This window comes from Aquarana catesbeiana, linkage group LG08, assembly GCF_042186555.1.
Source record: "Aquarana catesbeiana isolate 2022-GZ linkage group LG08, ASM4218655v1, whole genome shotgun sequence".
NCBI lineage: Eukaryota > Metazoa > Chordata > Amphibia > Anura > Ranidae > Aquarana > Aquarana catesbeiana.
The window spans coordinates 94,550,248-94,566,204 of record NC_133331.1 but is presented as its reverse complement, the minus strand read 5'-3'; positions in this window follow the sequence as shown (position 1 = coordinate 94,566,204).

Genomic DNA, 15,957 nt, shown 5'->3' with positions numbered 1-15,957 from the left:
TCCTCCGTCATTTTGATGGTAAGTGGGCGGCAAGTGGTTAATGTGCTTCTTCTTGAGCCGCTCCTTTGTTGCATTGGCGGTATGTTTTGGGTCATTGGCATTCTGGAAGACACATCCACGACCCATCTTTAGTGTTCTGGCTGAGGCAAGAAGGTTCTCATCCAAGATTTTAGAATACATGGCCCCTCAATGCAGCAAAGTCAACCTGTACCTTTAGCAGAGAAAAAGCCCAAAAGCATAATGTTTCCACCTCTGTGCTTGACTGTAGGAATGGTGTTCTTAGGATCATAGTCCGCATTTTTCTTCCTCCAAACACAGCGAGTCGAGTTAATGCCAAAGAGCTCAATTTTGGTTCCGTCTGACCACAGCACTTTCTCCCAATCCTTCTCTGAATCATTTAGAAGATGGTCATTGGCAAACTTCAAATGGGCCTGTACTGCATTTCTTTGCAAGTGGGCAAACTTACAAAATCTGCAGAGGATCAAATAATTATTTTCCTTATTGTATATATATGATACAACACTTCCAGATAGGGGGCGTACATGCGAACCGCCGGCGGCTCGCTCCCACACAGTGGGAGCCAATCGGCAGGTACTGCGGACTCGATATCCACTGGCACCTACCGACTGTGAAGAAAAGACACAGAACTGCGATCTACCTATGTAAACAAGGCAGATCGCAGTTCTGACAGGAGGGAAGAGATGGATTTTGTGTCCCTGCAAAGCAGGGAACATATTCCATTCTTCCCCTAATAAAAGCACCTCCCACAGTACAGTAAAACACTGGCAACTATGCACATAGTTAACCCTATTATCGCTTCTGATGTTTAACCCCTTCCCAGCCAGTGTCATTAGTACAGTGACAGTGCATATTTTTAGCACTGATCACTGTATTAGTGTAAACAAAAAGTGTCAGTTAGTGTCAATGTCCACCGCCATATCACGGTCCCACTATAATTTGCTGATCACCGCCATTACTAGTAAAAAAAATAAAATAAATAAAAATATCCGATAGTTTGTAGACACTCTAACTTTTGCGCAAACCAATAAATATATGCTTGTTTGGATTTTTGTTTACCAAAAATATGTAGCAGAATACATATTGGCCTAAAGAAATGAAGAAATTAGTTTTTTTTATTTTTTTACTGGATAGGTTTTATAACAGAAAGTAAAAAATATTGTTCAAAATTGTCAGTCTTTTTGTTCATAGCGCAAAAAATTAAAACTCAGGAGTGATCAAATACTACCAAAAGAATGCTTTATTTGTGGGACAAAAAGGACATCGAATTTTATTTGGGCACAGCATTGCATAACTATGCAATTGCCACCACCTCAATAATGGGCACTTTTGGTGCCAATCATTGAAAATTGATCACAAATGATGTACTGATGGCCTCTCATTTCTTGAGGCCCTAACATGCCTGGACAGCACAAATATTCCCCAAATGACTCCTTTTTGGAAAGTAGACGGTCTAAGATATTTAGTAAGAGGTATGGCAAGTTTTTTGAAGTTGTCATTTTTTCCCACAATTCTTTGGAAAATGGAGAATTTTTTCCCCCCAAAATGGTAATATTAACAATTGATTTCTCACATATGGCATAGGCATACTTGCAACTACACCCCAAAACACATTCTGCTACTTGTTCTGAGTATGGCGATACCACATGTGTGACACTTTTTCACATCCTGGCCACATAGAGAGGCCCAACATCCAGAGAGTACTTCAGGCATTATCCACTTTAGAACCATACCTTATTCCGACGCATTTTGATTACAAGTAAAAATCTGTATTTGTGCTAGAAAATTACTTAGAACCCCCAAACATTATATTGTTTTGTAGCAGAGGCCCTAGAGAATAAAATGGTGGGCTTTGCAAATTTTTATGTCACAAGGTATTTGCGCAGCAGTTTTTTAAACGCAACTTTACACACTAATGCATAAATAAACTTTAATGAATTTCAATGCACACAGAGACAATATAATATATTATATTATGATATAATACCCACATTTTTGGTAAAATATAAAATATGGTGTTGTGCCGGGTAAATAGATACCAAACATATCATGCTTTAAAATTGCGCACACTTGTGAAATGGCGCCAAATTTTGGTATTTAAAGTCTGTGAGATCTGTGACAGCTCTGTGTATAAAATCATCCTTACACACAGAGCTGTCACAGAAGCTGCAGCTTCCCCCGCTCCCAAACCCCCCCCACACTGAGCACTCACTGAGCTCAGTGGGGAGAACTGTCACAGAGACACTTGTGTCTGTTTACCCTGTGAAGTCGATGATTGAACACAGCCATCACGTGATCAGGAGAGTCAATCACAGAGCCCATATCCCGATCTGTGCTTGGCTGTGTCAGATGATCACAGCCATCACAGGATCACCCTGCAGCATGGCCTCCCGTTCTGAGGGACATTCCTGTATGTCCACTCAGAACGGTGAGGCTCCTACCTGGCTGTTTATGTACATTGGCTGGGTGGGAAGCAGTTTAAGTAAGGCAGTGTTGTATCGCAAAGAATGGCCTGGTCATGAAGGGGTGTAAATCTTTTGGAGGTCAAGTGGTTAAAAGTCCTACAAATACCTGTGAAGTCCTCTTAATGAAGCTTCATGTGATAGTGTGGCAACAATGTTTAACCATTTTTAAATTAAGAGCAGAGTTGCCACCCTTGTGCATGCTGTGCCTGTTTATAATGCAGCGGGATAAAAAATGTTACAAGGGGTGTGGCTATCAGCATTGCCACTCCTAGTCCTGCCCACTGCTTCATGGATTGACAGCACTGCCTCTGCTGCTTAAACCCTCTCACTGTAGTTCAGGATGGTAGGCTTAAGACTTTTCAGGCCCTGAGGCAATCATTTTCTATCCCTTCCTCCTTCCAATTTAGATACTGGCAGCTAAAGCACGCTTTTGAAGCTCAGTTCCCTGCCCCCCTTATTTTGGAACCAGACTCCATTGAACGGCTCCTGATTTCTAGCGTGATGGGGAAGCCACTTTCAACGTTATATCTATACCTCACAGTAGAGTATGACACCAAACTAACCAAGACATGGGAAAAATGGAGGGTCGATATCCCTTCCTTGGATGAAGAGGAATGGAGGGAGTGTTTAATTTCCTACATTCCTTCCATGATAGCGGCGAAAGATAGGTTCATACAATTTAAGTTCCTACACAGAGCGTACTTCACCCCACAGAGACTGGCGCGCATTTATGATCAAAGGGACCCCAATTGTCAGAGATGTAGGCAGGAAGTGGGCACCTTTTGGCACATGGTCTGGTCCTGTCCCAAACTCAAACCCTTTTGGTTAGCAGTGGCCACCACACTGAGCGATGTCACAGGTTTGAATGTACCGGTTGACCCTCAGATACTATTGCTTAGCCATTTGGAGGATATTGAGGGAGACAGATATAGTAAACTGTGTCTTACCTTCGCATTATATTATGCTAGGCGTGAAATATTAATGGTATGGAAAAAGGCAGAGCCTCCTACTTTGGCATCATGGAAAAGGTCAGTGAACATGGTACTTCCCCTGTACAGATTGACATATGAAAGTAGGCAATGTCCAGGAAAGTTTGATAAGATCTGGTCCTCTTGGGTAGATGCCTCTGGGGCCCCGGAACCCCCTCTCGCATAATTATTATGCTATGAAACTGGTTGGAGGAAATCTAGTGTCTCTTTGACTGCTCTCCCGCTGCCTGTTCCCTCTTCCCCCCCCTTGCCTTTCCTTCATTCTTCTTCCCCCCTCCCCTTTCCTCCTCCTTCCCCTCCCCCCCCCCCCTTCCTCCTCCCTATCAGGTTGGATTGAAAATGGTTACTTATGTAAGTTTATCTACGATGCTATAATACTATAATGTATTAAGGTGTACTGTTAAGTGATACTTCTGATATTTGCACAATTGGAATATCTGATAGGCAATGACTACAGGTTGAAGGTTGATTTTAATGTCATTTTCTTCTATACTTTGAATGTTTTAAATCACTCTGTAAAGTAATGCTGATTTGTTTAATAAAATTTTCTGTTAAAAAAAAAAACCCTCTCACTGTGAGCTGGAGTGTCTTGGAGGGGAAACGTAAGAGACATTGATAGGATTTGGCTTAGTCAAGGAAGGTAAAGGAAGTTTTCAATTTACTTTATGAGGCTTGTGCATCACATAATAGCTGGATCTGGGAAATGTTTAGACTGTCTTAGTTGTGTTTTAATAGTTTGTTGTCTGTCAATTTATCATTGCAGGACAAGTCATTCTAGAGGCCACACCCTACATCTCCCAGCAAAAAGAACTGACTCCCAGATGTCACAGCCGTCCTGAGTATATTGTGTACCAAACAACATTCTAAGGAATAATGTCAGAAGGTGATGAGGAGGTGATGGTGGTTCACTTATTATTCAACGATTCGGATATATGTCTGAAAGATACAGATGTGAGAAATTTTTATTTTGGGGTGAATATGTCATTTTTACAGACAAAGCATTCTTTCCCATTAGAGGTAACTTCTCATCACTGTACTGGAGTATTCATACCAACCGCAGCATCTCACTCTGAGTTGGAGCACTTCCTCCTATCAGACTGCAGTCTAGTTTACCCCATAAACCTGGTTGTCTCTGGGAGTCAGAGAAATCTGGGGGCATCAGGGGCATGACTCTTAACTGGCCCAAGGTTATATAGTATGTATTAATGCCCACATGGGCGCACATAAAAATTGCCAGCCACTGTGTCAATAGTGGAGGGGTTTGAAGAACCTTTTTTTTTAAATTTTTTTATTTGGATCAATATTTTTATTTGATTATTGGTAATAATATACCAACAGGCATTGTGTAACGTACAGTACAAGTCACAAGGAGGAAGCCAGATACAAATCTTTCAATGGTGTACAATTATCTCAGATGTACTTAGTTAAAGTGGCTGTAAAGGCAGAAGGTTTTTTTATCTTAATGCATCCTATGACCTGTGCTCAAATCCCAATAGCTTGTACACGTATTTTAAACTAACAGGTGCTAAAGGGGTGTGACCACATAATAATACTACAAATTCTAGATGGACCCTCTTCACAGTGCTATACACCCTTCCCAGCAAACTATGCAATGAAAAACAGGGACCTTTAGTTCATACATATTGAAATACATGCTTAAGCAGACTAACTGCAGCAAAGTAATCCCTCCTATGGACAGTCCTACACTGCTTTGCCACTACAAATGCTACTGTGGACGCCATGCCAACCTGTTTCTTCGTTGTAACACAGGTCAGTGACCAGACCTGAACCTAGTCACTCTCTCCCACCTTGTGTCTTTATGCCCCAGTTTGGCATGGTATCCATCGTAGCATTTGAAGTGGAAAAGCAGTGTAGGACTGGCCATAAGAGGGATTGCTTTGACACAGTTGTCCGGCTTAAGCATGTATTGTAATATGTGTGAACTAAAGATCCCTGTTTTTCATTGCTTAGTTTGCTGGGAAGGGTGTATAGCAATGTGCTGAGGGTCCATCCAGAATTTATGCAGAGAACCAATTACAGTGCAGCATTGTTATATACCAAGCACAATCTGCAGAGGTCAATAAGGAATTATGTCTGCATCCATATAAAACAAACAATGCACAAAACAAGGCTGTTTAATATATTATTTATTAACGCAAATCAACAATGGGGGGGGGGTTAGCCACTGCGTCCTTAACAATGGATGAGTCATCAGCTGTCGACAGGCTTCCCCGCTGACAGCTGAATGAAAAAAAAAAAACATTATCGGCAATAGAAGAAACCCTTTGGGTCTGGTATAAATATTAAAGGGAACACCATGCCAAAATTTAAAAAAAAACCTTATCCGAGTATGTAGCCTGGCAGGACAGGAAAGGGGGGAGGCGAGTGAGCGCCCTCCCCCACCTCTTCCTGACAACCCTGGGCCCCCAGATCCCATTCCCCCATGTGAATGAGTATGTGGTACATTGTACCTCTACCCGTTCACCAAAAAAAATGTCAAAAATAAAGACAGAAGGCAGTTTTTGACAATTCCTTTATTTAATAAAATAAAAAAACAATGTAGATCCATCATCAATCATGATGCCAACCGCACTGCCAGACCCAAAAAAAGAAAAAGAAAATGTCCATGACGAAGGCTAACCACGAAATGTTTGCTCTGCCGTTTGACAGTTCTTAAATAGTGAATGGGCGTGGTCACCTGGTGATGTCACCTGGTGGTGCCTCCCCCTTGTGACATCACCAACCCAGCATGCACCATTGGTGAATGGGTAGGTGTACAATGGGGAGGGGCTGGGATCTGAGTTTGCCTTTTTTAAGGGGTTTCCAGATATCAATAAGCCCCCTGCCCACGGACCCCCACAACCACAGCCCAGGGTTGTTGGGAAGAGGCCCTTGTCCCTATCAACACCCACATGTTGAGAGCATGTGGCCTGGTATGGTTCAGGAGGGGGGCGCTCGCTCCCCCCCCCTTTTCTGACCTGCCAGGCTACATGTTCGGATAAGGGGCTGGTATAGATTGGGGAGAGAACCCTACGCCATTTTTTTAAACATTTGTGTATTGCTGGGAATCGTATTGCATTGCCAGCAATTTACATGTCATATTTTTCTTTATAAATGTCAGTTTTGCTGCAGCAGGTTCTTTACACGGTACAATACAGCGCCACTTTACAGGCAGACTAAGGATCCCCCCCCCCCCCCCCAGGCACTTTATTTAAAGGATGTTTTTATTTTTATTGTTTCACTTTAAGCATCACTAAAATTACTGCTCCTGAAAAACAATATTTTTAAAAAACATTTTTTGCATTGATATATGTCCCCCAGGGCAGTACTCGGGCCCCCATAACCTTTTTATGGCAAATAACTTGCATATAAGACTTCAAAATGGGGACTTGATTTTTCAAGTTTGGGTCCCATAGACTTTAATAAGGTTCGGGTCTACCAATTCTGATGCCACCAATTCCGCCCCCCCCTCTCCCCATTCTATCATACCTATGCCTCCAATTCCGCCCCCTCCCCCCCATTCTATCATATGGTATGATAGAATGGGGGGGAGGGGGGCAGAATTGGAGGCATAGGTGTGATAGAATGGGGGGAGTGGTGGCAGAATTGGTGGCATAGGTATGATAGAATGGGGGGAGGGCTGGCAGAATTGGTGGCATAGGTATGATAGAATGGGGGGAGGGCTGGCAGAATTGGTGGCATAGGTATGATAGAATGGGGGGAGGGCTGGCAGAATTGGTGGCATAGGTATGATAGAATGGGGGGAGGGCTGGCAGAATTGGTGGCATAGGTATGATAGAATGGGGAGAGGGCTGGCAGAATTGGTGGCATAGGTATGATAGAATGGGGGGAGGGCTGGCAGAATTGGTGGCATAGGTATGATAGAATGGGGGGAGGGCTGGCAGAATTGGTGGCATAGGTATGATGGAATGGGGGGAGGGCTGGCAGAATTGGTGGCATAGGTATGATAGAATGGGGAGAGGGCTGGCAGAATTGGTGGCATAGGTATGATAGAGTGGGGGAGGGCTGGCAGAATTGGTGGCATAGGTATGATAGAATGGGGGAGGGCTGGCAGAATTGGTGGCATAGGTATAATGGATTGGGGAGGGGTATGATTCAGACCTATGCCTCCAATATGTGCTCTCAAACCCCACTTACTCCCAGCAAACTTCTTGTTCAATCCCCCAATGCCTCCAGAACATCACAACAGAGTGTCACATTATCACAAACCATTGTCCGGCAGCCACGGGGGGGCAGACAACAGTGCGCTCCTTGGATGTGTGGGAGGTGGAGAGGGGTGGTCCCAGGCGGCTGGTAGACTTGTTGCAAAGCTGCTAGCCTGTGCAGTGCAGGGATGTGTGGGAGATGACGAGGGGCAGTCCTAAGCGGCGCCAGCTGGTGCATTTCTTTTCAAAAATCTGCTGCTAGCCTGTGCGGGACGGAGATGTGTGGGAGGTGGAGAGGGGCGGTCCCAAGCGGCAATGTGTTGAAGGTGGAGAGGGGCGGTGCTGGCTGGTGCACTTCTACTTTGCAAAGATTGCGCTTTGAGCCTGTGCGGGGCAGAGATGTGTGGTCCCAGGCAGCTGCATATTGAACTGGCCTCACTGCGAGTGTGTGCGCAGCGGGGGTGGGGGACTGGATTCATACCCGATTACCCGCTGTAGCACAGCCCTATCCATACTCGCAATGCTCATAACTTTACTCGCTAAATGCGAGCAGACAAGTGCAATTTTTGAGGGCTGCACTATAGGATTGTAACAGACCTGGTACACCCTTGGGCACTCCAAAGAGAATAGTAACGTGGCGCACATAGTGCCCCTTCACCCTCCTGTCAAGCCTTGTTCAAAGCCTGTCCTGTCTGAATAATGTGTCTGGGTTTCAGGAGGACTGAAACCCAGACACATGATTCAAAACCCGGACTGTCTGGGTGAATCCTGGACAGGTGGCAACCCTAAGTTCAGCCCAAAGACCCAAAGCTATTAACCTCCACCAAGCTGGAAGTTCAGCACCAGGAGGAAGACTGGGCACCCTGAAGAGATGATATCTACACAAAGCAGCAGCCTGCACAATGTGGGACATGCTTCATTACAGGTAAGTAATTTGACACCAGTTATAGGGGAAAAATACATTTTTGACAACTTCCGTTTCAAATAATCTTGACAAATTTCCTTTTACAGCCCCTATCTCAAGTATTATTAAACTAGGAAAATTAATATCACTTCTCTTGCAGCATTCTTTATAGGATGTGTAGCACTAACTCTCGGTGGAGCTGCTGGTTTAAGCGGGCTCTTACCTTCACTCTCGATACCTCTGTTTCACCGGCACTGGGTCTAGGGTCCCATTGAGTTTACCTCTGGACGATGTAAGCACCAACACTTGAGTACGTTTTCAATGCTTTATTGAACCAAGTAACGAAGGAAGTAGCAGGAAAGAGGCAGGAGGAAAACTGCAGGGAAGCTCAAATACCTTGCTTTAGGTTTCTTTAGAACATCCTTTAAAGTTGAATACTGTAATTGAATGCAATCCCCTTTTTGTGGTACACGATCTTTGCTCGCCTGGATAGACCTCTCTCACTTGCCTAGCAGCCAGTACGTAGGACGAACAAAAGTCTCTGCCACAGACTTGCTTGAAATAAACCCGTACGATCCTCTGCCATAGGATGTATTGGTTCACGATGAATGTCAGACACAGTACTTGGACCTCTAAGCCAACCCGGCAGTACCATGTAATAAGACTTCAGGATACGAACTCCAACCGAGCCACCGGGTCCCTCTCCAGACCAGCACTCTGCATGATCCTTCCATGACGGGTCCTCCCCTGGGATCTTCTCGGTTGTCCAGCTTCTTCACTGTGGATAGACAGCTCAGGACCGTTCCTCGGCTGCTGTGGTAGGCCCCAGACAGGCTTCTGGGCCCACGCGCCGCAGTGACGTGGGCCTCCGGAACGGAGGACCACGAGGTGGTACTCTAACACATACCTGTCGGTCAGGAGGGCCAGCAGGTGGCTAAAAACGAACCCCTAAACATGGCGTCTGTCCCATAAATACCCTCTCCCAGAATGCAACTCGGAGGACCACCTCCACCGAGTTGTCTCCGGGACAGAGGAGCACTCATCCGCTTCAACACGTTGCTTTTCCAACACCCGATGTCACCCAATGGTGACAACGACACCCACCGGCACAATGTGGAACCACACGCAACGTCAGCCAAGCTGGAACAGAGGCTAATCTAACTTCCTATAACGAGCAATTCACTAAATTTACCTATCAGATGGTAGATCATAAATTTACCAGCACTACAGATGTAAAATATTATTGGAAATCAGAAGTGATAGTGAGATCCCAGGCTGCAAGCCATTATTTTGCAAGTGACAATTGAGGTTAACCACTCCATAGCGGCCTACCTCAGTCCATGAAATTACTGATTTTCAAGCCCTTTTGGACAATATCTAAGTTGACAGATTGCCAGTCCCAGCCTGAACTGGACCCTAAATGTTAAGGACATTATTGAATGTACTGTATGACTGTTTAATAAAACATCATTTTGGGACTGCTCTGATATTATGCACTGAAATTGCAGTTTAAAGATTCTACAGAGATTTGCTTGAACTGCCATTTCAGGTGAGGAAAATGACACATTTTATTCATAAACCTTTTGGGAGTTATGCTTAGTAAAAATCATTATCCAGTGTGAGATGGGGCCAGCTGTAATGAATAATACACCAATTCACTATAAAAATCCTCACTTTCATACTGCCTTGCAGGAGACTGTACCATTAACCTTTCTACTTGCTTAGTCAAAATGGTAAAGCTACCCACAGACTTCAGATGGTGGATTGCCATGCGTGCCTGATCCCAATGCTTAATGGCCTGCCACACATAGGATGGTTCTTCAAACATTCACTGGTATGGTGGAGAGAGGGCAATATCGGCCATCCAGACTGTATAAACATAAAACCATAATTGGCCAGATGGAGCAAACATCTTCTTATGTCTGTAGGCACCCAAGATCCAGGTGTTTGGAAGAAGTGTCAGACTTCCATACTGCACAGTAGAGCTAGTTCTTAATTTCTGATCAATATGTGTTTGTGACTTTGAAGAAATCTGTTGTCTGATAAAGTAATGGAATGTTTTAGGTAGGTAGCAATTTAAAATACAAGTTTGTGTTTTTACTAAAATCCTTCCAGCCCCTAAATATACTAAACTGGGGCCCCAATTTTGCACAGCCTTCCTGATGGCTGCGGCCTCCTGCCCTGTTTGCAGTTAAAATGTACTGCCGGGCTGACCACGTCTGCGTTCTAATGCCCCATAGACTTGAATGTAATGTACAAGGATTGCAGCAGCAACATCCATCAAGTCCATGGGACTTGGCAATCCTGCACTAAATTGCCAGCCAGGCTATAGACCGTGCAGAGGCCACAAACATTGAAGGAGGTAGGTAAGGGGCTGGGGTTTTTTTGGTGAATTTATCCTTTAATGTTTTCTTATACTGTACAAATAGATAGCAGTAAGTCCATTTTAGCAATGCAAACTTTGCAGTTGGCTTTGTCCTAAACTACACATTTTCTGACGTGGTCTTTATATAAACATTAATAGCCGTTTATTATACTTTACACTTTTTAAATTACACTATAAATTTTAAGCCAGTTTTTGCTGTTTGAATATACCACAGCGTGCTCATAGTTAAAGCTACAGCAGACTGTGCAAGTACTGTAGGGCCCTATCCAGGCAACAAAATTAAAAGTCAGCAGCTACAAATACTGGAGCTGCTGACTATTACCTGTCCAGGGATCCCACGATGTCGGCACGCCAGCCATTTTTTCGATCAGCTCTTGGATGCTGCCTCCGCCATTCCTTGTAAGGGAAACTAGCAGTGAAGCCCTGCGACTTCACATCCGGCTCCCTACTGTGCATGCGCAAAGCGCTGTGCTTTGTGAATGGCCCAGTGGCAGCTTACAATAAACCAGTGTGCATGAGGCCATTGGATGATATTGAACTGCCTCTGCAGGCAGGAGAAAAAAACCCCTAAAACTCCTGTAGAAACAGCGTTTTTAAGGCCAGTGTGCATGGATCCTAAGGGCCGGTTCACACCAGGCTGTACAGGAATCGCACAGAAACATGCTGCGCTTTGCTGTGTTATTCACATGCAGTTATGTGTGGTGCGATTTCAACCCATTTATTTTGAATGGGCTAAAATTGCACCAATCCAGAAGTGGTGCATGCACTACTTTTAGAAATGCAGTGCAACCGGATTGCATGGTACAAAAGATCTGGTGCGGGCAAATGCACTGCGTTTGTGACCTGCGTTTGGGGTGTCATTAACTTATTATTGACACCCGCTGCAAATCGCAAATGGACTGCGTTTGTGACCTGCGTTTGGGGTGTCATTAACTTATTATTGACACCCGCTGCAAATCGCAAATGGACTGCGTTTTGAATGCGGTGTGAATGTGCGAGCGCTGGTGTGAGCAGACCCTTATAGTATACAATGCATCAGTGTGGAAATGTTCTGCATTGAGCTCTGGAATGAAAATAAATTGTAACATTTCACCAGAGGGAGATCATGTCATGAATGAAAGTTCAATAGAATGTTTTCACGGTTTCTAATATTTCTGTATGTATTTTTTACATAGTTATCTTCTTCTGGTGCAGTGTTAACATGTTAAAAAAAAATGTGAAAAAACAGAGCTAAATTTACTAAATTTAAGTGATAAATATCACAAAACATAAATAATGAATGCATTTGGTAAATATGCGTATATATTTCCATTGAACTGCCTACTTTTGAGATAAATACCAAATGAGTAATTTTAACTCAAAAATATGTGGTATTTATCTTTTAGTGAATTGACTATATATATATATATAATTTATAATAGATATAAGGTCCAGTTATGGGATCACAAAGAAAACGTTGCTTAGCAACTAGCTGCACCTGAAATGAGGTCATGTGACCTGAGCTCAGCTCCAACTGTCACTTCAGTCTGACTGCAGAGCTGGATGGTGATTGCATCGTTGTGTGACGACAGAAGCTATCCGAATCGCTTGAACAGGCTTATTACTTTATTGATTTTCTAATTTTGTTTCATAGTATTTATTGAAATAGAAGTATTTATTGATTTAAAAGTTTAGATTTGGGGGTTTTGGGGAGTTTGGTGGTGAGGGACTAGCTGTATACAGCTGTGAGGGGGAGGGGGGGGGTAGATCAGTTTGTATAAGGTTTTGTGTTAAATTTCTTCCATTTCTGATATTTTATAGATATATTATCACTATATATAAGGTAGTTTTAACATTTAAGGTCATATTTTGGGGTGGGGGTCAATATTTGAACATACTTACAATCTCCTTGCAGCCACAACATACACCTACTGTACATCCCCCAATTACAGACACCGTTCTCCCGAATAGGACAGGAAAGATGATGAAAAGAAAGACCAGACATCTCTCATCAACCGGAGGGGAGGAGAGACCGGCAAAGAGAAGCAAAGAAGTCACCAATGGAGACTGTCCGCTCCTGCAAGCTCTTCTGCGGCTCCCAGAAACCTCCCCCCAGGATATAGAGGCTTTCTACAGGTTTACTGGTATGTCCTCACTTTTCCTTTATGATAGGAAACCTGCAATGATACATAGGCTGCCACTGCTGAAAATATTGCAAATATAACCCCTTTTTTTATTTTATTATTTTATTTTTTTTCAAAGAGTTAAACTCAAGTCAAAATGTGTTTTTTAATGCATTCTTTGCAAAGAAACTCCCCGTTATCTGTTCTAGCAACCCCCCAGTCCCTAAACACTTACCTGCTTTTTGTCACCACTCCAGCTCTGTTCTGTCTGCAGCACGGCTCCTTTCAGTTCCTGACCTCACAGGAGACACTGAGGGCAGTGGTCATAGGCTCCTGTTGCTGTCAGTCAAACACCTGTGAGGAGGGAGCGGGGGCATGGCTTATCAGCACTGCGTGTGTCTATGGATGCATACAGCCCAGCTCAGAAGCATGCCTGCATGGGTGCCCCCATAGTACACTACTTGCTAGGAGGCACCCAGAGAAAAAAGGAGCAGACAGCGTCAGTGGGGGACTGCCAAAGAGGAGGTAAAGGACCACTCTGTGCAATATTGTTGCACAAAGCAGATAAATATAATATGTTTTTTTATTTTAATTATAAAAATTTGCCTTTAATAGCACTTTATTGTTAAACTGATGACCTGTAGGGGCTTTTAACCATTTCCCATCCCATCCATAGTCATATGACGTCCGCAAGAGGGATCTCCCATCCTTGGCGGGCGTCATATGATGTCCTGGGCTCCCCGGACGTCTGGGGGGCACGCACGCGCCCCCGCGTCACTCGGGAGCCGATGCGCGTGCCCGCTAGCCGTGATGTCTGCCGGGCACCCGCAATTGCCCCTTAACAGAGCAGGACCGTTGATCTGTGTGTGCAAACACACAGATCCACGTCCTGTCAGGTGAGAGGAGACTGATCATGTGTTCCCAGTACAGAGGGACACCGATCGGTCTCCTCTCCTTATGAGTCCCCTCCCCCTACAGTTAGAATCACTCCTTACGTAACACAATTAACCCCTTGATTGCCCCCTAGGGTTAACCCCTTCCCTGCCAGTGACTTTTATACAGTAATCAATGCATTTGTATAGCACTGATTGCTGTATAAATGTGAATGGTCCCAAAATAGTGTCAAAAGTGTCCGATATGTCCGCCGCAATGTCGCAGTCATGATAAAAATCGCAGCTCGCCGCCATTACTAGTAAAAAAAAAAAATAATAATAAAGATGCCATATAACTATCCCCTATTTTGCACAAACCAATCAATATACGCTTATTGCGATTTTTTTTTTTACCTAAAATATGTAGAAGAATACATATCGGCCTAAACTGAGGAAAAAATTGGGATATTTATTATAGCAAAAATTTTAAAATATTGTGTTTTTCTTTTCAACTTGTCGCTCTTCTTTTGTTTATAGCGCAAAAAATAAAAACCGCAGAGGTGATCAAATACCACCAAAAGAAAGCTCTATTGTGAGGGAAAAGAATGATAAAAATTTCATTTGGGTACAGTGTTGTATGACCGCGCAATTGTCATTCAAATTGCGACAGCGCTGAAAGCTGAAAATTGGCTTTGGCAGGAAGGGGGTGAAAATGCCCTGTATGGAAGTGGTTAAAATGCCATCCATGGAAAATTGGGGCTAAAAAAGTGTGGGGTTTTTTTTGGAATTCTAATTTTTGACATGTTAGGTATTATATTGTGTGCACCAATACTAAAAAGGGATTTTTTCTTTCAAGCCTCCTTCACGTAAAGGCAAAAAATCAACCAACAATGAGATTTCAAAGCCATTTCCACCTGAGATGAAGGACGAGATCTTTAGGCAGAAGATCCGCGCACAGATGGACAGAATCTGCGATTCCTTCATTGTCAGATCGGGAGGACCGAGATTTTTTGACAGAAGACACGATGAGCTCCAAACTGCAGAGGAACATGGCTACGTTCCAAGGTAAAAAACAGGACTTACATTTATTTACTGACACACACTGGTCAACATACATTGACTGGCATACACTGACCTAAACTAACAGAGGACGTCCAGATGTACATAACTGACTGGTACATACGTTAGAGAGATGCACACAGACACACAACCAAATTAGGAGAGAGTAGAACGCACACACAGATTATAGGATGAGGCCTACTACAAACATACATCCAACATTAGAAAAACGATGACTAGCATCGAGTAGGGTAGCTTAGTGTAGTTTAGTGTAGGTCCTGCCCTAGAAGAGTCTACCTTGCCGTGGTGGGCAGGCTTGGAATCTCTTGGTCAAAAGTGTGTCAGTGAATGGAAGAGAGGATCACTAGATCTTCACTTTTGGCCAATTGATTTCACTAAAGGACTCTTGGTTTAATCAGAGCACATGAAAATAGGTGAAAAAGGAACACATGTCCTTAGAACCATAATCATACTTTCATAAACCTGCAATAAAAAAATTGGTATATTTTCATTTGAATTGCTTCCTTTTTTTATTTAACCCTTTCATGACCAGTCATTAAAGTTGAACTAAAATCTTTTTATTGGCCCTTGCCTAAACTTGCACAGTTTAGGAGATATTCACACTGCATGCAGCCTGTGACATCACTGGCGCATGCGCTCTGATGGGAAGACACACTGTCCCATCCCTACAGAGCTCCATGCTGCGATTTCTGACGTCATTAATGTATCTACATGTATTCTAACCATGTATGTGTGTGTGTGTACTGACAAGCCCCCTATGTGAGGTCTCCATAAAGAAGACCTTGTCACTAATTCCCTGAAGGGAAGGCATGCCCATGCCGTCCTGTGACGTCATTGCGGCACAGCTAATCAGACGGCCGGAGGACGCAAACTCAGAAGGAAGACCGGGTGAAAACAGAAACACCTTTAGTGGTGACAGTGCGCCCCTGGAGGGCTTCATTCTAAAGTAATTTTTTCATAATGTGCTAGTATGCG